Source organism: Dreissena polymorpha, chromosome 6 (genome assembly GCF_020536995.1).
Source record: "Dreissena polymorpha isolate Duluth1 chromosome 6, UMN_Dpol_1.0, whole genome shotgun sequence".
In the NCBI taxonomy this organism is placed as follows: Eukaryota; Metazoa; Mollusca; class Bivalvia; order Myida; family Dreissenidae; genus Dreissena; species Dreissena polymorpha.
Window position 1 is genome coordinate 52,414,674 of NC_068360.1, and position 27,294 is coordinate 52,441,967.

Sequence of the window (27,294 nt, forward strand, 5' to 3'; positions counted from 1 at the left end):
TCAGCGAATCATGATCAATGTACCTATGAAGTTTCATTCATGATCCTACCTGTAAGCCTTCTTGAGTTATCATCCGGAAACCATTTTTCTGTGTCAAGTCACCATGACCTTAACCTTTAACCTAGTGACCTGAAAATCAATAGGGGTCATCTGCTTGTCATGATCAATGTACCTATGAAGTTTCATGATCCTAGGCCTTATTATCCCTGAGTTATCATCAGGAAACCATTTTACTGTTTCGAGTCACTATGACTTTGACCTTGTGACCTGAGAATTAATAGGGGTCACCTGTCAGTCATGATCAATGTACCTATGAAGTTTGATGATCCTAGGCCTAAGCGTTCTTGAGTTATAATCGGGAAACATTCTGGTGGACGCACCGACGGATAACATGTGCAAAACAATATACTCCCTCTCCTTCGAAGGGGGGCAGAAAAATGTATAAGAACTATTTTATTTTACAAATTTGAAAAAAACAAACAAAAAAACATGACTTTGCAAATTGAATAATTTATTTGCAATAGTTTTCATCTAAAAAAAACAACCCCGAGTTAACCCTTTCCCACTCAGAAGCAAAGTGAGAATGGCTTTTGCAACCAGCATAAAACCAGAACAGCCTGCAAGAAACTCACAGTCTGTTCAGGATTTATGCTGTTTGATGCTCATCAGTTTCTAAGGATTGGAAATGAGCTCTTTATAACTTGAATCTACATGTAGTAAAAAAGATCTTTAATTTAATCGGATTGTCCAAGGGACTACAAACATGTCAAAATGCATATCTAAGAGGTAAAGGGTTAAGACTTCCCTAAGGAGTTATGTGACTTTGTCACCTTGGTTACCTCAGTAACCTGTTTCTCCTTGGCCCGCATGGTGGTCTCATGCTGGTCATTGAGGCTGTGCCACTTTTGAGTCGAAGTCAAAAAGTCGCCCTGTAGCTCCTCGAGTTTTCTAAAAGAGTCACATTATTGTGTTAGTGTCATCAGATATTTTAAAACTTATAAATGTCATTGGATTGTACCAGTAAGTACTGGATAAATTTTACAGGTATCCTTTTTCTTTTCTGTTGAATGTTCAAAAAAGTATCTCACTCAATGTTATGGAGGTCACTTAACCCTTTGAGCGCTGGAACCGGATTTTGAAGGCCTTTGCAAACAGTTTGGATCCAGATGAGACGCCACAGAACGTGGCGTCTCATCAGGATCCAAACTGTTTGCTATTCTGATAGTACTCTTTGAAAAACAATCTAAGAAAATGCTAATTTTAGAAATTCAGCAGACGACATTTTAGCAGAAGACAAATTTCCCAGCATGCAAAGGGTTAAAGACTAGAATCAACTTATTGAATTAAGGTTTCACATGCTCAACAAGTGATGCAATATATTGGCCAAGAAATTAAGAAATGCTCATCGTTAGCGATATATGCATATGATCTTCAAAATAAAAAAAACATTTAACAATATATCCCATTTTAATTTTCCACATAGATATCTTTTCTTTCGACACATGAACACTAAATTGGTACATGAACATGTGTTGAATATATTGTACCACAAACAAATAAAAAAGAGCATTATTTATGGGGTCACTTTATTTTATTTAACGTTTTACAAAATTTTCCTTTATTTTTATTTTTATTTAAAGACCTGTTAACTAGATTATAACACAACAAGAAACCGTCGGAGACAGGTGATGCTCCCCAAAGGTTTAATTGTCACAATATTGCACTATCTATTCAGATAAAAGGAAACGTCTTGAGGGGCATAATTTTGGACAAAATAATACAATGGATGGTTTGGCAACTTTAAAATTTCAAAGGGCCATAACTCTCTAAATAAATCATCTAACCAGAATCCACAAATAACATGTGCATCTCCTCAAGGTAGTTAAACTTCCCATAAAGCTTCATTGAATTCCAGTCAGTAGTTGGGGAGAAATAGCCCGGACAAGAATTGCACTATACACGTATGTACAGTTTATAGAAAATTTCAAAGGGCCATAACTCTGTGAAAAATCATCCAACCAGAACTTGCTGATAATATGCACATATCCTGTTTGTAGTGAAGCTTCCCATAAAGTTTCATTGAATTCCTGTAATAAGTTGCTGAGAAATAGCTTGGAATAGAATTGCACTATATGTACAATGGAAAATTTAAAAGGGCCGTAACTGTGTAAAAAATCATTCGACCATAACCGGCTGATAATATGCACATCTCCTGTTGGTAGTGAAGCTTCGCATAAAATTTCATTGAATTCCCATTGTAAGTTGCTGAGAAATAGCTTGGACAAGAATTGCACTATACGTACAATGGAAAATTTCAAAGGGCCATTTCTCTGTGGAAAAATCATCCGACCAGAACTGGCTGATAATATACACATCTCCTCTTGGTAGTGAAGCTTCCCATAAAGTTTCATTGAATTCCCGTCATTAGTTGCTGAGAAATAGCCCAGACAAGAATTGCACCATATGTACAGTTAATGGAAAATTTCAAAGGGCCATAACTCTGTAAAAAATCATCCGACCAGAACTGGCTGATAAAATGCACATCTCTTTGTAGTGAAGCTTCCCATACAGTTTCATTGAATTCCGGTCATTAGTTGCTGAGAAATAGCCCAGACAAGAATTGCACTTTATGTACAGTTAATGGAAAATTTCAAAGGGCCATAACTCTGTAAAAAATCATCCGACCAGAACCCGCTGATAATATGCACATCTTCTATTGGTAGTGAAGCTTCCCATAAAGTTTCATTGATTTCCGGTCATTAGTTGCTGGGAAATAGCCCGGACAAAAATCCGGACGCACGCACGCACGGACAGACGAAGCAGTGACTAAGCTCCACCAAAAAATGTTGGGGGAGCATTAAAATCTATTATAAGCCTCGGTGACCTTGACCCCAGTGACCGCAAACGTCATGAAAAGGTAGAGGTCCATGCAAGGTACCTACATGCCAAATATGTAAGTATTGAAGGCGCCATGAGAAACTGTAACAAAAGTGTGACAGAAAGAAGGAAGGAAGAAAGGAAGGAATGAAGGAAGTACAAACTGGCAACTATATGCTCCCCATATGTATATATATAGGGAGCATAAAAACACTAAAGCAGCATCTTTTTCTTTAAAGCGGGTATATACGATTTTTATATGCGCTGAATTGTAAAATATTGATACAAATATGTTATAATAACACACAATATGCAAGAAAAATGATACATTTAAGACGAATTTCATAAAATACAGCAAATACAAATTAGCGCCCCGAGCTGATTGTGATGAAGATAATTCGTAATTATTTTCCTACAATAACCGATGCATTCGTCTTTTTAGTAAGGGTTCGTGTGTCGTATGAATCGATATCGATGGAAGGAATTTCAAATGAACCGTTAAACTAAATTTAGATTCACATCGTACATGCATGATATACATGCTGGCGAATTCGGCTGTACAGCCTTTTTCGATTTCAGAATTAAATATCTGGCTTATTCAGTATTTTTCGACACATGTTCTTCTTAACTTTTATTTTAGTTTATATTGAAATATATGTATAATAAGTTTTTACACATTTTATATTAATAAATAAATATTTGACAAGATCGTATATACCCGCTTTAAAATTACATTTCTAAAAGATAAAATATTCTAGCTACCAGCAGTCACTGATAAAACTTTCAAAGAGAGGGCAAACAAAGGGAGATAAACATCAAGCACTAACCTAGTCTTCTGGCTTAGCTGTTCATTTAACATTGAGAGCTGGTAAGAGTTGTCACTCGTATTTTTCATCATTTCTGCGACCTGTAACTCCTTGGTGAGGAGAAGGAAAACAGACGAGATGTGACACAATACGAACATTCCCTAGCGACCAATGTGCCATCATCATATTTCAGCTGATACCCTTCACTCACATAATGAATACAGACTACCACGTCATGAATTTTGTATTTTATAAAGTATTACAAAGATTGTTTTTTTATTTACATCTTAGTACTTTTTTCAATACTTATCCCATGGTTATAGGGAACTTATGCTATACAAATTTGCAAAAATGTATTTTTTTTAAGCTTCCACACCATTCCTAAAAAAAAAAACAACGAATTAATACAAAAAACTTCTCTGCCATGATACCATTTATTTTATTGTTGTCTTACAAAACTTCAAAGTAGTTCACAACTAATTCAAACCTGAAATATACATTTTTTGTAATTATTAATTAAATAAATACCATGCTCATGAGACTGAAAAACATAAGTAAGTCTGTATTTACATGCGGCAAACTGGAGTACATTAGCTTATGGTGTTTACACTGGTTATTATAACTACTTGCATCATAATTTAACTAGTATAATGTCTTTTATATCTATTCATTACTAAATATATTGTGACTTTATACATTAACTGAATATTGTAAAGCGTTACATAGTACAACAGAAAACAGAATTTTAACAAAATTATAATTTTCAGTTAAAAGAATATTAACACAATGACCATTTTATATTTAACCAAAAAATTAAGGCTAGAGCTTGAATTGTAGACTTGGTTGCTAAAATTTAAACAAGAGCACCGCCTTGCGGGTGCAGACCGCTCATCTATTTTCTTTTTAAAGGTGAAGGGACTCTCATTTTCAATCACAAAGGAGGGAGGAGTGGAGTGAAGAGGGGTGTATAGTGTGGGGTTGTGGACATTTATTACATTATCTTCCAAAAAAGCGAAAAAAAAAAAAAAAATCGGGGTGGGGGGGGGGGTTTATGGGTGCGATGGTTGGACGGTATTTCAAACATAACCGTTTTTAAAAAAAATGGGGGGGATGTATAGTGTGAGGGTGTGGTGATAATTTGTGAGATGATCTTAAAAAAAAAAAAAAAATCAAAAAAAAATGGGGGGGGGAGGGGGGGATGGGGTGGGGGTATAGTGTGATGGTGTGGTGGTCATTTGTGAGATGACCTTAAAAAAAAAAAAATTAGGGGGGGGGAGGGGGGAGGGGGGAAGGGGGGGGGGGAGGGCACGGGGGATGGTTTGGGTGAAGTCTATTGTGGTATGTCAGGTAAGAGTAGTTTCATCAAAGTATCAATCAAATCTAATCATAAATAAAGAAGTTATGGCAATTTTAGCAAAATTTAATAATTTGACCTTGAGAGTCAAGGTCATTCAATGGTCAAAGTAAAATTCAAGTTGCCAGGTACAGTAACCTCATGATAGCATGTAAGTATTTGAAGTTTGAAACCAATAGCCTTGATACTTCGAGTGGATCGAAACACAAAATTTAACCATATATTAAAAGTTACTAAGTCAAAAAAGGGCCATAATTCCGTAACAATTACAACCAGAGTTATGCAACTTGTCCTTTTACTGTACCCTTATGATAGTTTGTGAGTGTTCCAAGTATGAAAGCAATATCTATGATACTTTAGGGGTAAAGTGGACCAAAACATAAATCTTAACCAAATTTTCAATTTTCTAAGTATAAAGGGCCCATAATTCCGTCCAAATGCCAGTCAGAGCTACATAACTTTGCCTGCACCGTCCCCTTATGATAGTTCATAAATCTTGCAAGTATGAAAGCAAAAGCTTTGATACTGTAGGAATAAAGTGTACCTAAACACAAAACTTAAACAAATTTTCAATTTTCTAAGTATAAAAAGGGCACATAATTCTGTCAAAATGCCAGTCAGAGTTACATTACTTTGCCTGCACAGTCCCCTTATGATAGTTAGTAAGTGTTGCAAGTATGAAAGCAATAGCTTTGATGCTTAAGGAATAAAATGGACCTAAACACAAAACTTAACCAAAATTTTCAATTTTTTAAGTATAAAAAGGGCACATAATTCTGTCAAAATGCACGCCAGAGTTATCTAACTTTGCCTGCCCAGTCCCCTCATGATAGTAAGTAAGTGTACCAAGTTTGAATGCAATAGCATTGATACTTACTGAGAAAAGTGGAACTAAACGCAAAACTTAACCAAAATTTTCAATTTTTTAAGTATAAAAAGGGCACATAATTCTGTCAAAATGCACGCCAGAGTTATCTAACTTTGCCTGCCCAGTCCCCTCATGATAGTAAGTAAGTGTACCAAGTTTGAATGCAATAGCATTGATACTTTCTGAGAAAAGTGGACCTAAACGCAAAACTTAACCGGACACCGACGCCAACGCCAACGCCGACGCCAAGGTGATGACAATAGCTCATAATTTTTTTTCAAAAAATAGATGAGCTAAAAATGAAAGGAGAAAATTAATATGATATAAGAACAAATTCTTTGTACTCAAGTCACAAAACCACAGGCTGACAATAGCTGGCTTTATGCAAAATGAAATGAGATGTATAATGGGCAATAAATGTGGAATCAAGAAAAAAAAAATCTACAAAAACATTGCTCTAAACATTTACAATATGGCTTTAGAAACTTTGAACAATTTGTTTACAAAGTGACAATGAACATTTATTTTACAGTACTAGACATCAGTTGATTATTTTTTTCTGTCTGTCGATGATTATATGATATGATAGATGGCACAATGGCTGAGACATGAACAAAGCTGAAATGGCACAAAAACAACTTAGCATGCTTTCACTTTCCACTTTGCAAACTATATCCCTTGTATAGAATAACTCATTTCTTTATTATCTTTCTTATAAGAAAAGGCTCTATCAATTGCCAGTTCCCATGATAAAATGTTCAAATTGGTGTTTCATAGTGTTAAAAGACCAATGCTTTTGTAAAACAATTAAGACAAAAAATATACCACACTGGATTAAAGTACAGTCAAAGTATGATTATGGGAAGAAGAAACAATTATTCATATTGTCACATTTTCGCTTTTTCGCATTTTGTGTCTTTCTTATAAATTGTAACTAATAGACTGTGTACTCACATTTACATTGTTTGTAAAAAAAGGGTAGCTTAATTTTCAAATGGGTGAAAATCTAGGATGCTGATTAAAAAACAAAACAATGTTTAGTAAATGAATGGACAGGGCAAAATTAAATTAAGGTAAATCAAAGTTAAGTTTAGAAAGTGTCACATCACATAAAATCACATGAAATAAAATCAGCATTCAAACAATAAACCGTTGAGCTTAATGATTTGCAACAATATCAAAAGCTTCATGAAAGCATAAGGCATTCATAGGGGATTTCTCATTTCAACAACAAAAGTTTATGGCAACAAACATACAATTCTTATGGTGTTTATTCAACTTTTTATAAAATAGAGACTTTCCATATTGGGATGTGCATTTTTTTGTTATTACAATTTCGCACACGGCTTCAATACTTTATTCAACAAAACTTTTATGTTGATTATATTAATGTATTGTTATATATTCATTATGTATATTTTCATTTACAATGTGTTAAATAAATAGCTTTTATTAGCGTTTTCTATAATACAAAGTTGAACTAAGTTAATCATTCTCTAGCTGTAGGGGTGCTGTGTTTTAATGTTGCAAATACACATTATCCGAAATGACGTGAACACTTCATAATTAAAGTTCATGTTATGCATATATTTGTGCATAGCTCTAATTGACCCTTCACTTACACAATATCCCAAGATTACATGTACAGTCATATATGTGGGGTACTAATGCAACTCAAGCAACATACCAGCTGCTTATTCTCCTCAGCTAGCTGATTGGAACGCTCTTCACTACTCGTCAACTGCCTCTGAATATCTGAGCGATGAAATACAGTATCACATATGAAAATGACACATGGAAATTTTTTGTGATTACTTTTTCCCAATTGTAGCATTTGTGATTGGCTTTGTATTTAATTTGCTTGTATTATTATTTTATTTTTTTGTATAATAATTATACATTTTTCAAAAGGGTAATTACAATGAAGAAGCCCTTAAAAGTAATCAAGAGACATGATTAATATAAATTATAATTCATAGTCAGCTTTTATCAAATATGTCTTGCTCTGGGAAAACAGGGCTCAATGCGTATGCGGAAAGTGTATTCTCAGATTAAGCTGTGCAGGCAACACATGGTAATTAGGGACTACAATTTCCACCTCAACTGGCTGTGCAGGCAACAGTAATAAGGGACTACAATTTCGACCTCAACTGGCTGTGCAGGCAACAGTAATAAGGGACTACAATGTCCACCTCAACTGGCTGTGCAGGCAACAGTAATAAGGGACTACAATTTCCACCTCAACTGGCTGTGCAGGCAACACATGATAATATGGGACTACAATTTCCACCTCATCTGGATTAGGCTGTGCAAGCAACACATGGTAATAAGGGACTACAATTTCCACCTCAACTGTCTGTGCAGGCAACACATTGTAGTAAGGGACTACAATTTCCACCTCAACTGGCTGTGCAGGCAACACATGGTAATAAGGGACTACTATTTCAACCTCAACTGGCTGTGCAGGCAACACATGATACTAAAGGGGTTACAATTTCCATCTCAACTGGATTAGGCTGTGCAGGCAACACATGGTAATAAGGGACTACAATTTCCACCTCAAATGGATTAGGCTGTGCAGGCAACAAATGGTAATAACTAATAAGGGACTACAATTTCCACCTCTACTGGATTAGGCTGTGCAGGCAACACATGGTAATGAGGGACTACAATTTCCACCTCAACTGGATTAGGCTGTGCAGGCAACACATGGTAATAAGGGACTTCAATTTCCACCTCAACTGGCTGTGCAGGCAACACATGGTAATAAGGGACTACAATTTCCACATCAACTGGCTGTGCAGGCAACATATGGTAATAAGGGACTACAATTTCCACCTCAACTGGCTGTGCAGGCAATACATGGTAATAAGGGACTACAATTTCCACCTCAACTGGCTGTGCAGGCAACACATGGTAATACGGGACTACAATTTCCACCTCAACTGGCTGTGCAGGCAACACATGGTAATAAGGGACTACAATTTCCACCTGAACTGGCTGTGCAGGCAACACATGGTAATAAGGACTACACTTTCCACCTCAACTGGATTAGGCTGTGCAGGCAACACATGGTAATAAGGGACTACAATTTCCACCTCAACTGGATTAGGCTGGGCAGGCAACACATGGAAATAAGGGACTACAATGTCCACCACAACTGGATTAGGCTGTGCAGGCAACACATGGTAATAAGGGACTACAATTTCCACCTCAACTGGATTAGGCTGTGCAGGCAACACATGGTGATAAGGGACTACAATTTCCACCTAAACTGGATTAGGCTGTGCAGGCAACACATGGTAATAAGGGACTACAATTTCCACCTCAACTGGAATAGGCTGTGCAGGCAACACATGGTAAAAAGGGACTACAATTTCCACATCAACTGGCTGTGCAGGCAACACATGGTAATAAGGGACTACAATTTCCACCTCAACTGGATTAGGCTGTGCAGGCAACACATGGTAATAAGGGACTACAATTTCCACCTCAACTGGATTAGGCTGTGCAGGTTACACATGGTAATAAGGGACTACAATTTCCACCTCAACTGGATTAGGCTGTGCAGGTAACACATGGTAATAAGGGACTACAATTTCCACCTCAACTGGATTAGGCTGTGCAGGCAACAAATGGTAATAAGAGACTACAATTTCCAACTCAAATGGATTAGGCTGTGCAGGCAACACATGGTAATAAGGGACTACAATTTCCACCTCAACTGAATTAGGTTGTGCAGGCAACACATGTAATAAAGGACTACAATTTCCACCTCAACTGGATAAGGCTGTTCAGGCAACACATGATAATAAGGGACTACAATTTCCACCTCAACTGGATTAGGCTGTGCAGGCAACACATGGTAATAAGGGACTACAATTTCCACCTCAACTAGAGGCTGTGCAGGCAACACATGGTAATAAGGGACTACAATTTCCACCTCAACTGGCTGTGCAGGCAGCACATGGTAATAAGGGACTACAATTTCCACCTCAACTGGCTGTGCAGGCAACACATGGTAATAAATGGTTACAATTTCCACCTCAACTGGATTAGGCTGTGCAGGAAACACATGGTAATAAGGGACTACAATTTCCAACTCAACTGGATTAGGCTGTGCAGGCAACACATGGTTAAAACTAATAAGGGACTACAATTTCCACCTCTACTGGATAAGGCTGTGCAGGCAACACATGGTAATAAGGGACTACAATTTCCACCTCAACTGGATTAGGCTATGCAGGCAACACATGGTAATAAGGGACTTCAATTTCCACCTCAACTGGCTGTTCAGGCAACACATGGTAATAAAGGACTACAATTTCCACCTCAACTGGATTAGGCTGTGCAGGCAACACATGGTAATAAGGGACTTCAATTTCCACCTCAACTGGCTGTGCAGGCAACACATGGTAATAAGGGACTACAATTTCCACCTGAACTGGCTGTGCAGGCAACACATGGTAATAAGGGACTACAATTTCCACCTCAACTGGATTAGGCTGTGCAGGCAACACATGGTAATAAGGGACTACAATTTCCACCTCAACTGGATTAGGCTGTGCAGGCAACACATGGTAATAAGGGACTACAATTTCCACCTCAACTGGATTAGGCTGTGCAGGCAACACATGGTAATAAGGGACTACAATTTCCACCTCAACTGGATTAGGCTGTGCAGGCAACACATGGTAATAAGGGACTTCAATTTCCACCTCAACTGGATTTTGTATAAGAATAGACTACCTTTAAACAAAAAATTCCGTACAAGTGGAAAGTGTCGTCCCTGATAATCCAGTGACGACTGCGCAGGCTATTCTGAGAAGAAAGTTAACGCACATGCATTAAGCCCCGTTTTCCCAGAGAGTGGCCTATATATACATTAAATTATCACTTATTAGCATTTTGTGACTTGAGAGTCTGAACTTGTGAACTCAGATCATTACTCTAGGTTTCACCAGACTTTAACTCCTCATTTAATTCTGAAAAATACAAATTTATATAAAACACACTCATGAATCCACATGTCGATCATCTGACAAAAGTGGTAATACTGACCATTGATCGAATATAATCCAAGCATATACAAGTACTTAATTATTTTTATTTTTTGTGTCTTTGAATAAGCTTTGAGATCTTATTTTGAAGCAAAATGTTGCTTATGTCATTATAATTCTTTAAAACAAAAACAACCCAAAGTAAGATGTTTTCTACAAAAGAAGAAAGGACACCGGAAAGAACAAGATATATTTCTTGCTAGATAACTTCATAATCAAAAATAAATGTCCAGGTGAATGTAATAGGCAGAAAGCCTACCATAAAGCTGTGCTGAAGTTTCTCAAATTTGGCACTCCTGGTCTCCAGTTCATCTTTCTGGAAGCAGAAATGAAACAGTAATATCATATAATATTTTATATATATATATATATATATATATATATATATATATATATATATATATATATATATATATATATATGCAAGAACAAATATTGTTAAAATTGATTTCAGCCGTGCTCTGTGAAAAGGGGGTTTAATGCATGTGCGTAAAGTTTCATCACAGATAAGCCTGTGTAGTCTGCACAGGCTAATCAGGCACAACACTTTCCGCTTATATTTTTCGTTTAAAGAAAGTATTTTCTTAGCAAAAATCTATTTAAGCGGAAAGTGTCATCCCTGATTAGCCTGTGCAGACTGCACAGACTAATCTGGGATGACATTTTACGCACATGCATTAAACCCCCTCTTCACAGAGCGAGGCTCTTTTCATTTCTTCTTTAGCACATAAGAAACAAGAGAAACAAGGGCTGTTTGTAAAACATGCATGCCCCCCATATGGTCTGTCAGTTGTAGTGGCAGCCATTGTGTGAATACGTTTTTGTCACGATGGTGGTGGTGGTGGTGGAAACCATTTGCTGTGTCGAGTCACCGTGACCTCTAGTGACCTGAAAATCAATAGGGGTCATCTGCCCGTCATGACCAATGTCCCTATAGAGTTTAGTGATCCCAGGCCTAAGCGTTCTTGGGTTATCATCCGGAAACCATTCTTCTGCTTCAGGTCACTGTGACCTTTGACCTAGTGACCTATAAATCAAAAGGGGTCATCTGCCAGTCATGACCAATGTCCCTATGAAGTTTCATGATCCCAGGCGTAAGCGTTCTTGAGTTATCAACCGGAAACCATTTTCCTATTTCCAGTCACTATGACCTTGATCTTTGACCAAGTGACCTCAAAATCTATAGGGGTCATCTGCCTGTCATGATCAATGAACCTATGAAGTTTCATGATCCCACCCTAAGCTTTCTTGAGTTATCATCGGAAAACCATTTTCCTATTTCCCGTCACTGTGACCTTGACCTGTGACCTAGTGACCTGAAAATCAATATGAGTCATCTGCCGGTCATAACCAATGTCCCTATGAAGTTTCATGGTCCCAGGCGTAAGCCTTCTTGAGTTATCGCTTACCATTTTCCTATTTCCAGTAACGGTGACCTTGACCTTTGACCTAGTGACCTCAAAATCAATCTGGGTCATCTGCCAGTAATGATCAATGTAACTATGAAGTTTCATGATCCTTTGCCTAAGCATTCTTTAGTCATCCGGAAACTATCATCCAGAATCCTTTTTACAGCTACAGATCACTGTGACCTTGACCTTTGACCTAGTGACCTGAAAATCAATAGGGATCATCTGCGGGTCATGACCAATGTCCCTATGAAGTTTAATGATCTCAGGCATAAGCGTTCCTGAGTTATCATCCGGAAACCATTTTCCTTTTACCAGTCACTGTGACCTTTAGGTTTGACCTTGACCTTTGACCTTGTGACCTCAAAATCAATAGGGGTCATCTGCCAGTCATGATCAATGTACCTATGAAGTTTCCTAGGCCTAAGCGTTCTTCAGTAACTGTTATCATCCGGCAACCATCTGTTGGACGGACAGACAGACCGACGGACCAACATGTGCAAAACAATATACCCCCTCTTCTTTGAAGGGGGGGGGGGGGGGCATAAAAATTGACCATTGACCTTGAAGGATGACCTTGACTTTTCACCACTCAAAATGTGCAGCTCCGTGAGATACACATGCATGCCAAATATCAAGTTGCTATCTTCAATATTGCAAAAGCTATGGCAAATGTTAAAAGTTTTTGGACAAAACATAGACGACGACGCGGAAGACAAGGTGGCTATGACAATACCTCGGGTTTTCTTCAAAAACAGCCTAGATAAATGCATGAGAATTAAGTCTGTCAATTTCAAACAAGCACATGGTGATCCTTGTGATTTTTTTATTATTTGGGATGAATTTCTTGTACCAAATACCAGATCAGTCTTAATGACATAATTTCAAACTAACATTAATGTGTTTATAAACAACTAGTAATATATAAAGAAACCCACAATATTAAACGGAACATTTTTATTTAAAACAAGAGATGTGTTCAACAAAAACGCAATGCCCCCTAATGCGCCACTTTGAAAAATAATAATAAAAAAAGGTAAACAAAATTGACCTTTGACCTTGAAGGATGACCTTGACTGTTCACCACTCAAAATGTGCAGCTCCGTGAGATACACGTGCATTTAACTTTCTTTCTTTTTGTTTTATCTTTGACCTTGAAGGATGACCTTGACCTTTCACCACTTAAAATGTGCAGCTTCATAAGATACACATGCATGACAAATATCAAGTTGCTATCTTCAATATTTCAAAAGTTATAACCAACGTTTAAGTTTTCGGACGGACGCACAGACTGACGGACAGACTGACAGTTCAACTTCTATATGACACCCCACCTGGGGCATAATAAAAACAAGCAAATTTGTACAATTGATATCCCACGCAACATATATTTTGTTTGAGGATGGTTGCAAATCGGATGGATAAACATACTAGGATACAAAGGGCCATTACTCTGTTATGATGAAATCCGCCAAAGCACTTCCAAGATATGGCTCCAAACACTAGGTGCCTATAGAAAAATGCATTTTTTCAAGATACAAAGGGCCATAACTCTGTTATCAACAGATGGTGTACAATGCCATTTGGCATACATCATTGTCTTATCCATATATATACTCATACCAAGTTTCAATGAAATCTATAAAGCACTTCCAAAATATGGCTCCGGACAAAAAAGTGCCTTTAGTAAAAATCATTTTCAAAGATACAACGGGCCATAACTCTGTTATTAACAGATGGTGTACAATGCTGTTTGGCATGCATCATCGTCTTATCCATATATATACTCATGCCAAGTTTCAATGAAATCCGCCAAAGCACTACCAAGATATGGCTCCGGACACCAAAGTGCCTATAGTAAAAAGCATTTTTTTCAAAATACTAAGGGCCATAACTCCGTTATAAACAGATGGTGTATAATGTCATTTGGTGTGCATCATCGTCTTATATATATATACCCATACTTAGTTTCACTGAAATCCGCCAAAGCACTTCCAAGATATGGCTCTGGACACAAAAATGCCAGACGGACAGACGTACGGTCAAACAAAGCCAAAACAATATCCATCCGCCCCTGGCTGGGGATAATAATTTAGTGCATATCTCACCTTTTCTTTCAATGCGGCATTCTCCTCTCTGAAACAATAGTGATAATGAATATGTGATCATTCAAGCTATATTTATCCGTGTCGGGCAAATACGGGCAAATAGTTTAGCTCCAGATATTGCACTGGGTCTGTATACACTGTTGAGAAGTCATGGTGTCCGTTAATGAGACAACAAAACGTAAAAAGACAGGGTAGCCCGATACCATACTGCCCTTAATCACAGCCTGGCCTGATGTTCGGCTTGCTGCTGATGGCATAATACACATTTGCGCACAAAATGTTTCAATTATATTGACATATTTGTCAAGAAAACAGGCAAACCAAGAAGAGAATGAACAAAAAATTTAACTGTAAATCTTTCTTTTTCGTGGAAAAGCAGGATTGTTGATATGATACTACAGCTTGGAATGAACAAAAACTAAGTTCAAACAAAATTGGATACACATGCATGCATGATGGAAAACGGTCTGAACATATATCTGGATATCCGAGAGTGGTTCTACCCAGAATACAGACTCAACAAGAGATGTGTTTGTCAGAAAGACAATGCCCCCCTACTGCGCCGCTTTAAAATAAAATTTCTATTTATCATTTGGAAGGTATAGTAATTATCTCCCTTTAAAGATTGTTACTTCCCTTGGATTTTGTTTTTTGACCTTTGACCTTGACCTGACGCACAGACTGACAGACAGACTGACAGACAGTTGAACTGCTATATGCCACCCTACCGGGGGCATAAAACTTATTGATACACACTTTATAGTAGATTCTATAGTGTAAACACAAGCTTTGGGCATGGATCAACAATTATATGAATGGCTAAATTGCTATACCTGAGACGTGCAATCTTCTCCCCAAAGAAAGAAGCTGCTCAAGCTTGAGTATCACCTACAATCAATAGAAGCATTTAATTAGGAAATTGCATTTTAATTCAATATCATAGCTCTTTATTAACATATGAATACAGAAACACAATGGGGCAATATGTCAATTAAATTAACAATACGACCACGTCTTGAAGAGTTTGATGATTCGGAATGTTCAACAAAAATTGAAAAGAAATGCTTTAATGATGGAATATTTCATGACCGGGAATGAACACCCGACCTAAATAATAATCTTAGCTTGACTTATCTGCAATCAAATTATAAAATTTCATATGCAATTACAGTTTAACATTTATACTTGGGCAGGCTTAAAAGAAAAGAAAATATTTTAAGTTAAAAAAAAATATTTAAAGAAATGCTGTAATGTAATTATTCTTTTATTTGTTTGAATCGATTGATTTAAACGTCATGTGCTCATCTATTGATTTAAACGCTATGTGTGAATCAATTGATTTAAATGCTATGTGTGAATCAATTGATTTAAACGTTACGTGTGTATCGATTGATTTAAACGTTATGTGTGAATAAATTGATTTAAATGCTATGTGTGTATTGATTGATTTAAACGCTACAGTATGTGTGAATCAATTAATTTAAACACTGTGTGTATATCCATTGATTTAAACGTTATGTGTGTATCAATTGATTTAAACATCATGTGTTCATCCACTAATATAAAGGTTATGTGTGCATCCATTGATTCAAACGTTATGTGTGAATCAACTGATTTTAAAAACGCTATGTATGAGATTCATACGATATGTTTGAATCCGGGTCCGTTCGCCCTAATTTCTGTTCGCCCTAAATCCTGTTCGCCCTAAAACCTGTTCGCCCTGGGTCCGTTCGCCCTAAATTTTATTATTAAAGCAGGGAAGCAATAAATATAACGAAATTTGAAATCTTTTTAACATTTTAATATGTAAATGACAATTTAAGCTACAAACTTGCCTACATGTGTGAAAAATCAAGAAGGCGCTCTTTAACGTGTAAACGTGTTTGTAACAAAGCCGTCGAATGCCAGTAATTTTCTCTTATTGTTTATTATATTAATTAATGAAAACTGTATGTTACACCTTTACATTAATCACTACATATGTACATGAAACAAATACAGTGAACAGAACAACAATACAGAATATAGTATAATACTATGAACACATTATGCAACACATTTACATTATATTAATTAATGAAAACTTGATGTTACACCTTTACATTAATCACTTCATATGTACATGAAAAAAAAAACAATGAACAGAACAACAATACAGATAAAGTATAATACAATGAACACATTATGCAACACATTTACATTAATCAAACCATACATATAAATCTTATAAATATGTACATGAAACAAATACAGTGTACAATTAACACAACACTTAACACCTGTCTTATCTGTTCATTCACTTCACTCAGAGGGTCCATACAAGTGCAAAACAGCCTTCAAAAAGGTGGATGTGGACACTTCACCATTCGAATACTTTGTCCAGTATTCTTCCAGGCGTGCGTTGACGGTTGATGAACGCTGCTCACGCTCCAGGTCGGAAGACTGCACGCTGATGATATTTATTATAATTGAACATTTTCTTTGAGACCAAGTACTAGACAATTTAAAATATACCGCTCTGTTTCATTTACATAATTTATGTTTATTTTCTTAATCTTACGCTAATAATCATATTAAAGATAATTTCTAAAAAAAAATAATAATAACAGTTCTGTTTTATAAACATGATTTATGCATGCATCAATATTAAGTATACTCTTTAGGATAATAGTTTCAACTTAATAATCATGTTCTACATAACTTATTTCTATATGATTTAGTAATTGTTCTCAATGTTAACTATATTAGGTTAATACGACACTCAATCAATCAATTAACACAGTCTGTTATCTCTATAATCTCTTAATTAATCGACAACAATCAATAAAGGCCGGTTGCTACTTCACACCGCGCAATACACGCGAGAATGATTGGAAGTTGATCAGCAACCAATTGTATAAATATGGATAACTCTTATCCAGCGGATAACTTTTGGTTGTCTTTAATTTTAGAATATCTTTTTTGGTTAGCGATTGTATCAAAAAAAAAAGTTATCCAAAACGGTTCACGTTCTGGTTAAGTTTTGGATAAGATTTAGCCAAGATATTTGACGTCGGTTATTTTTATCCAAATTTTATTGAGATTTAATGACGTTTATATGAATTTTAAATTTATTTGCCTATGCAGGATCGACAAGAACACAAGAAATTAGATAATCCGACAGACGGTGGTTATATATTGCTGAATGAAAGAACCATAAACAACGCAAGAAGTTACACTCAAAATCTCATAATCTTAATGACTATATTACACATATTAATTGTGTACATATTTGTAATATTTAAATTTTCATTTTAATTTATTTAATAATTTTATTTACTCAAAATTAATAAAGTTTTAATTAATTTCAATTAACAAAATTTTATAATTACTATTGCATATTTTTAAAAATAACTATTGCATATTGTTTAAAATGACTAGTGCATATTGTTTAAAATAACTATTGCATATTGTTTAGAATAACTATTGTATATTGTTAGAAATACTTAAGGAATTGCGCAGTCCGTATCACGCATTAAGCCCAGTTTTCACAAAACCACATCGGTATACTTTTTGTGCTAGGTGAGCTACAAACTCTAACATATGGAAAAATACATTTATGTACTAAATAAATAAAACAGCTTAGTAAGCTAAGAGAGCGAGTAGCAAATTCCAATCTAAATTGTTTACCAAATCAAGAACGCAAACGTAAGCTTCTTTAATTAATTACATCTATTATGGATCAAAGGATATAAGCGCTTAACGCTAATTCGCATAAGTCGAAGAATGGTAGCATTTAATGCTAATTGAAAAAGAAATACGATAGAGACAACATTCACTAAGACCGTAATGGACAGAATGATTAATTATTAAGAACTAAATAATTTATCGTACGTAAATGAAGAACCCGTTACCAGTTACATTAGATGGAAATAACGAAATCCTCAAGGAACATAAAAATATATAGAAAAAGTACGTACGCTATGTTTTTATTATATACAATTGACAAATTAAATTAAACTAACCAGTTCCACATAGCCGATGCTGCCACCGTTCACAAACGTCGCATGTAATCGCATGTTGTCTTGGTCGTACCTCCAAATTGCACGAAATGCACAACACATTATCCATTTTTGAAATAATAGAACCAGACATTTGAGCTCCATTTTATATACTATGATAATTCACAGTTAGGTTATTCCGAACATATCAAACAAAAAAGTGTTACCGAAATATAAAAGACGGCGCTCTTTAACTTTTAAGCGTATTTGTAACAAAGGCCAGTAATATGCCCTAATTGCTTATTATATTAATTAATGATGAAATCTAAGGTACAAGCTTGCTTACATGTGTGAAAAATCAAAACGGCGCTCTTTAACTCGAAAGCGTGTTTGTAACAAAGGCCAGTTATTTTCACTAATTGCTTACTACATTAATTAATGAAAACTTAAGGTTCAAACTTGCTTATATGTGTGAACAATCAACTGTTCATACCCCGATATGCACATGATAATATAGGGCGAACGAACCCAGGGCGAACGGACCCAGGGCGAACGTGTAACTAGGGCGAACGGACCCGATACCGATATGTGTTCATCTCTTGATTTAAACGCTATGTGATGGGTGAATCAATTGATTCACCAATACGTGTTAAGTTAGACCAATTAAAAAATTATAAAAGGGACTTGTTCACATTTTGATAAATTGACTAAATTGAAAAAATATGTTTCGGATTTGCAAATTTTCATTGTAGTTATGATATTTGCGATAAAAAAAATTATGAAATTGTTTCCATGCTCTAAAATATCCATTATATGCAACTTTTGAAGATTTGAAAACGTGAAAATAATACTGTAGAGCGCCTCAGACGCGAATTAAACGAGTTCAGAAATTGTGAATGCGATCCCAGCTAATATACCAGAATGCAGCATGTGCATGCGCGTTGCGCTTATCCGCTTTCGGTTTACAAACAATGCATCTGCATTTCTGTGATCGAAATTGTAAAAAAGAGAAACAAAAGTTGGTGCCAGCGACATCGCTCGTTTTTTATCAATCTTGGCGTTCAGACTGAGTGTTTGCAGAACCATAGGAGTATCGTTGGAACAGACGAAGACAGTATAATGGCTTAAACACACAAATTGTAAGTCAAATTTTAGAAGCTACTTATAAGTTTTTGGCAAGTGTTGCGTGTTTACAAAGGAATTTTAGAAAAAAAGTTTAGATAGGTATTTAGTTTTATCGTATGGATATTTTACTCTGCAACTCTGCAACGAAACTAATTACGTACTGATAACATAATTTGTTCATTGCGCATTTTAAAATAAGCCTTTATGCCCTAGATGTTCCTATCAATTTTATGAATTTTTTTATAACGTATAAGGAACACTCCAACACGAGTCAAATGAAGCATGAAATTAATGATAAATGATGAATTATTAATTTATTTGGTATATATTATATTATAAAATATACTGGTATGCAAATGTATATATTATATTATCATGTAATCAATTATCAGGATATGATATATAATTATACAGTTAATGCCCTCAATTTAATATCAATTTTGTTGTTTCTTTAAATTAATATGTAATCGATTTTATATTCTAAAAGAAACCTTCTTTTTTAGGTATTTAGAAAGACGCGCCGGCCAAACTATTGCAAATTTGACTGTTCAGCATAATGTTAGAACAGCCAGCTCTCCACTTATGCACGGTCATCAGCCCCCACCAGGTCCTGGCCTTTCATTTGTGTCTCAAGGACGTACCACACCTGCATGGTCATGTGTCAGGCATTGGAGAGATGACATCTTACTTAGAGTTTGCAAATACCCCTGTCTTAGCATATTTTGATTGATAAAATCATATATTTATATAAAAGAAGATTCTATGTGCTTCCTATAGAGTATGCAAACAACCCTGTCTTAGCATATTTTGATTGATAAAATAATATATTTATATTAAAGAAAATTCTATGTGCTTCCTAAAGTTCCTTGTTAATATAATAGATTTTTCATGTTTTTTACCAGAAACGTACAAATTATTATGTTATGAAAACCAGAGGATATCCCATATAGCTGGTTTGTTTTCTGGACCCTTCAGATAACTTGCATCAATCACCATGCAAGTTATTTCAATCCCATTCTCCTCCAATCTCTAGTAGTACAGTAATTGTCAGTTAGTATGATAACTTCATCATAAGCTAATACTGGTGAATCAAGTAGCCCAGAAAAGTATTGGTAGGTTCATAAGTTAAAACTGGTGAATCAAGTAGCCCAGAACAGTATTGGTAGGTTCATAAGTTAATACTGGTGAATCAAGTAGCCCAGAAAAGTATTGGTAGGTTCATAAGTTAATACTGGTGAATCAAGTAGCCCAGAAAAGTATTGGTAGGTTCATAAGTTAATACTGGTGAATCAAGTAGCCCAGAAAAGTATTGGTAGGTTCATAAGTTAATACTGGTGAATCAAGTAGCCCAGAAAAGTATTGGTAGGTTCATAAGTTAAAACTGGTGAATCAAGTAGCCCAGAAAAGTATTGGTAGGTTCATAAGTTAATACTGGTGAATCAAGTAGCCCAGAAAAGTATTGGTAGGTTCATAAGTTAATACTGGTGAATCAAGTAGCCCAGAAAAGTATTGGTAGGTTCATAAGTTAAAACTGGTGAATCAAGTAGCCCAGAAAAGTATTGGTAGGTTCATAAGTTAATACTGGTGAATCAAGTAGCCCAGAAAAGTGTTGGTAGCCTTGGTTAACTGATTGGCATGATATGAATAAAATAATGTTAAAAATAGCAAACAAATTTAATACATAGTTTTTATTAAACATTTTAGTGTACATTTCAAAATTACAAATTTGTTAATTTGTAATTTCAGAGTAAATTGAAGGCAGCCAACAATAAGACAGTGCAGGTGCCTATCAATGGCAAGAAGGGATACACGTACATGCCGTGCGTGCATGCTGAGTATTTGCACTGAGTACAAAGAGATCAACAAGGAAAAAAACCTTCGATCAAAGTTCCTTGTTGATCCAGCTTATCGAAAGCCGATTGCCTCTACAATTGCCCCTCATCCACCGTCGGTTAATGAGGAGCTGCAATATCAAATAGGCCAAGGGCATTAGCAACCCGGTAACAATATGAATATTAACTCATACAGATTGGTACATGATGTATGTAACTTTGTTGTTTCAACTAACTTCAACATACCATTATTATGAATTAAAAACATGACAAAGCTGAGATCAATGATAACTGACTATGGATAGGAACATGTTGTGTGAATTTGGCAGCATGGATTTATAGGTTGTATACCATTGAGTATGAAAGTGCATGTTTAACTCTGGCTGTTTTTTACAGTCAGCAGATGACCTTTTTATTTAAAATGATGCTTGAATTTATTTGTGTAATATAAAGGCGTGACAAAATGTGTGACATTATGGTTGACTGTTCTGTCATTAAAATGTTTTACTAATGCTTATACATACTAATCAGTAATGTGATAAAATTTGATTTTTATAAGTGAACTGCTTATAAACAAAGGGCTGAAATAGCATTGTTATTTGAGTTAAAATACTCATGAACATAGCAAACAAGTGTCCTTAGATGCCATGAGAATATTTTTATTTAGTTTTAAATGTGTGTAAGGTATTGTGAATTTTGTTAATTAATGTGTTATAACAATAGAGCATCCAAAGTATTAAATCATAGATCACACTCTGAAAAAGAAGAATTTGTAAAAACCTTGTCTGACAAATAAGTACATAAACATTGGGGCATGCATTTTCCAGAATTGTTTGTCACAAGTCAAGACCATGAACAGGAATTGTTGACTCTTATAAGTGTAATGTATCGTGAATTGTGTTAAGTTTCTTTATGGGAGACCCATGATCAAATATGGTGAGTTAATAGTTTTTTTATTACAATAGAGGATCCAAAGTATATGATCATAGGTAACTCTGAAACAGAAGAATTTGTGAAAACCTTGTCTCGCAAAAAACTAAATAAACATTGGGCTCAGCATTTTCCTTATTTTTTGGTCACAAGTCAAGACTATGAACAGGAATTGTTGACTCTTTTAGCTATAAACTGCCTTAGTCAATGCTGAGTGCAAGCTGCACATCACATTTGTTCATATTCCATTAACAATGACATAGAAGCACACTGCTCTATATAGATTATGTATTGTTTTCCATTGCTTATCAGTCTATAAATAACCATTTATTGTAATAGCCTTACATAAACTGTCATATATAAAGATGATAAAGTGCTGTTTATCCATAGATAAATAATTGGTGGATTTCAGAAATAATTTGATCTGTCAAAATGTTGAAAATTGGAAACATTTATTTAAAATGTTATCAATCATAGTTTTGTTTTATGAATAAAGAGTATTATGTTTTGTGTTCATTATGTTATATGGTTTAAAGTGTATTAATAAATTACATGAAGAAATACAAAGCTAGTTGTTCAATTTTAATTTATTATTATGTTACACAGCAAAGCCAAAACATTACATCAAGAATGTTAAGTGAACAACTAATTATAATACATGTTTAGTTCAACACTGAACAAAAGAATATGCATCAATAAATAACGACCAATTATACATTATTATATGAAACTGCATCATGATTCAAAAGTTAAAGAGCAAATAGACAGCTAAAATGTAAATAGGTAACCCTTGCCCTGGGAAAATGGGGCTAAATGCATGTGCGTAAATTGTCGTACGAGATAAACATGTGCTGATCATACCAATCAGGCAGACAATTTCTGCTTTATTGTATTTTTTGTTGAAAGGGAGTCTCTTAGAGAAAATCCAGATAGGCGGAAAGTGTTGCCCCTAATTAGCCTGTGCAGTCTGCACAGCCTTTTCTTGGACAACGTTAAGTACATACATTAAATCCCCTTTTCCCAGGTCTGCACAGTCTTATCTTGGACAACCTTAAGTACATGCATTAAACCCCCTGAGCAGTCTGCACGGCCTTATCTTGGACAACCTTAAGTACATGCATTAAACCCGCTGAGCAGTCTGCACAGCCTTATCTTGGACAACCTCAAGTACATGCATTAAACCCCCTTTTCCCAGAGCGAGGCTCAAATATTTATTAAATGATTGATTAAGTCTTCCACATAACAACTTTTAAGAAACTTTCAGTAAAACATGTTTATGTGATGGCGCAGCAAAATCAGTAGTAAATTCATAGAATTAATTTGTGTTACATAATAATACTTACATATTGTTGCTGTTTATAAACGTGGAAAAAGTTTGACTATGCATTACTAAAATACATGTTAATTTTCTAAGAACTGCCCCTTTATTTTAGAAATACTGTATGTATGCCCCTGTAATATTTCTGACAAATTAACCAGATAAATAATGATGAATAGAACTTGGTTTTCATTTTGTATACAGAGGATAATTATGTTCTTATTATTTACACTAAATGGAAAGAAATAAGATAACTTCTGTCATCATTTAATTAAGAATGCATAACTGAAGATTCAAATTTAAAACAACCATTTATCTACTTAAATGTTGCAAACATTCTTAAACCAAAAGACTTAAAGCCGTTAACAATAATTTAATTAACTACTTCCTGTCAAAATAAAAGAACTAAAAAACACTACAAACATAGAATTCCTGATGATAAAACAATTATGATGCAATGTCACCATCCTTATCCTTGTTCTGGAACAAAACCCTTATAGTTGCCAGTTAAACATTGATATTTGGCACGGATCATGTATCCAAAGGATGTACTGTGATCAATATGTGTCCTCCACATCTTCAGTGCGAACACGCTGTTCCAAAAACGTTTCCTAGATAAGGAGGGTGAGAGGATCAGTCACCACTGAACCCTTTTTCTGAAAAATATGAACACATAAAAAACTCAAAACCCCTTGCTAAATAATATATATATATATATAGCTGTCATTGTTCAACTTTTAAGATGCAGGAACATAATTGCCACTGTTTTTACAGAAAACGAGTTAACTTTTCTGCACTTTTGATTTTAAGCTGAGTCAATTACATGAGTAGTTTTACGTGTTCTATATTCATTTAACAAGCAACAATATTTGAAAAAGATAAAATGCATTACTAATTCCGAGAACAGTCCCACAGAAAAATAAAATATTTCAAATAGATAAAGTGCAGTAATATTTCTGTTAAACAGGCCCACAGAAAAATAAACATGAAAAATGGGTTATATTTAACAACAGTAAACATACTGGTCTCTGGCTTGTACAGTATTGTGATGCCATGCCACAACAAAGCTGGTCTTCATAATGGTCCACCAAATGGACAATTCTTGCAAACAAACCGTCATGGTTAGCTTGAGGATGGTCAAAGCTGGGCCAAGACTGGCTGTCAGGGATAACTGCTGGCTGTCTTGCAGCAATTCCTTCAACAGCTCCTATGTTTCCGTATAAGTAAGGTGGTTTATGATATCCTAGAAAAGACATTTCTGCATTTAAACAAAAATACAATAAGTGTTTTGAACATAAAACTAAGAATTTTGACAAAAGATGTAGCAACATGTACATATGGAATTTTTTATTTTTCCTGATACCATTTTTAAACATTCCTGTCAGTTTTTTTGTGTAAAATTTCAATATTCACCTAGTGTAGTGTAGGATCATTATTTAAAATTGCTCATGTAGCAACCCAATACTCTATTTGCCAGGTTCTCACCTCCTTTTTTCTTTGCCAGTACGCACTGTCTTATCAGATTCATCACTGGCAGAAGGTGTTAAAGTTGATGAATCATGTTTAACATACAAAGACTTTGTTTTTATATATCAACAATTAGTGTGTTGAACTGTGGTTCTTTCTGTTTACATTCAAGATTATTGTGAAATAACATATATTTTTTTCAGTGAAACCACAACTAGTCTAAATATTTGAAAACATTATCTTCAAATTATTTCAATATTCTCAAATGAAATCAACAGAAAAAATGCAGCTATATAAGTATATCTTTTCTGTTTGTTGCACCAAAGTGACAAAATCAAGTGATCCTTCTTCATATACTTCCTGGTTTAAATATAGATGTATCCTATTGAAAAAGTAAATACACAATTTAAACCACTTTGTAAAACTATTTATGGTCTCTATTTTAAAAGTGAACGTTAATATCTGGTATTATTAACTTATTAGTTTTCTTCAACATTCAGGCAATCAAATCTTGAGGATATTCAAAACAATATTGAAAAAAGACGATATCCAACATATTCGTTTCTTTTACAAATATAATAATACATGCATTTCAGGTGACCTGTATTTGATTTATTCAAAATACAATGTACTGTTGAAATACACAGTTATTAAAATATTTACGTGCCTCGCTAACTTAACAAAGAATATGAAGATAAAATACTTTAAATCAAGAAACAATAAGATGCACGAAAATAAATGGGGTGAGTTGTCTTTTGGTTGGAGCTAGTTACCATATGTTTAGTGCGAGTTTGTTTTGGGGCAAGTTGGTATTGGGGTGAGTTGTCTGGCGCCCGTTTCATGCATTTGATGCCATGAATTACAAAACTGTGTAAACTATTTTCAAAAATATTTTGGTTATTCAGTTTATTTATAAAGTAGCTGTGCAGAAAAAACTGATATAAATACATAAATTAATTTATGAGTTTTGGATTTAATTGATAAACTACCAGTTCCATTCAAATGCATTTTAGTGAATAATAAATTTCATTGTCATATAACACACAATAATGAATATGTCAATAAATGCACAGCATCTTGATTTGCCTGCCAACAAATACAGTTGTCAATTATGAGGAAAGTAAAAAGATACTGTAATGTTTAAATGATCTCAGTACTCCAAGGCTGTTGATAAATTTTATTTATTTGCGCGAATACTAACGTTTATTCTGTATTCAACTTAGCTTTTAATTTTTGTTTCATGTCTGTAAACGAGACAGTACAGGGTATCTCTGTGGAACCTGCTAAGCCCTTGTAACCTGGGACCATCGTGCGATTGTCTGCGACACCTGTGACCAATGGTACCACATCGACTGCCAAGAAGTACACACTGGCACCTACAGCATACTAAATGAGGACAGCGCCATAAGGTGGGACTGTATAGTATGTAACAACCCAAACTACAGCTCACTTTGCTTTAGCCTCAACTCACTGTCAACAGAAAAATATTATAGTGCCCTATCAATTAGCTCCAACAGTCTACAAAGTCCAGAGCCTTCAAAAACATTGAAACCCATACATGCACCAACACCTGACAGAAAACATGCTCGGCAATCCACTAAGAAGCCTCCATTAAGAATATTGAACATCAACTGTCAATCTATTAAGAAAAAGCAAGAACGCATTGAACACGTGATAGAAAGCATAAAGCCCGATGTAATCCTTGCCACAGAAACCTGGCTAGACCCATCCATCAATGACAACAAAATATTTCCATCAAACTACAAACTATGGCGTAATGACCGGAAATCAGGACCAGGTGGTGGTGTCCTTATTGCTATCAAGGACACATACCTCAGCACAGACATCCCAGAACTACAAACTGACTGCGAGATAGTTTGGGCTAAAATCCAACTAGTAGGATCCAAGACATTATTACTCTGCTCATACTATAATCCGAAAACTTCAAATGAACCAAGCCTTTGTCAATTCAGGGACTCTTGTTTATCGAGCAAGCTCCTCTGGTGAACCAGTAATCATCATTGGAGGCGACTTCAACCTGCTTGGATGGGACTGGAAGAAAAAATGTCTAAAACCAAACACTCAGCATGCACGAATGCACTATATCCTCTCAGACTGCCTAGACTCACACAGATAGTCGAGGAGCCAACAAGAAATACC

The 27,294-nt window shown here is 35.3% G+C and overlaps 1 protein-coding gene and 1 long non-coding RNA gene across 4 annotated transcripts in view; one reads left to right on the top strand and one right to left on the bottom strand.

Moving 5' to 3' along the window:
- LOC127833428 (uncharacterized) overlaps positions 1–27,294 on the bottom strand; it is a 59,284-nt gene that overhangs the window by 24,364 nt on the left and 7,626 nt on the right. The window contains exons 2-7 of the long non-coding RNA XR_008027411.1: positions 15,316–15,370; positions 14,483–14,510; positions 11,225–11,281; positions 7,593–7,660; positions 3,705–3,793; positions 840–948 (exon numbers count right to left, since the gene is read on the bottom strand). This is a non-coding gene — a long non-coding RNA (uncharacterized LOC127833428). The remainder of the gene's footprint in view (positions 1–839; positions 949–3,704; positions 3,794–7,592; positions 7,661–11,224; positions 11,282–14,482; positions 14,511–15,315; positions 15,371–27,294) is intronic.
- The window catches only part of LOC127833413 (thimet oligopeptidase-like), a 388,329-nt gene continuing 380,059 nt past the window's right edge, over positions 19,025–27,294 (top strand). For all 3 annotated transcript variants that reach the window (XR_008027402.1, XR_008027403.1, XM_052358642.1), the window contains exon 1: positions 19,025–19,045. The gene's annotated coding sequence lies outside the window, so the exon portion shown is untranslated. The remainder of the gene's footprint in view (positions 19,046–27,294) is intronic.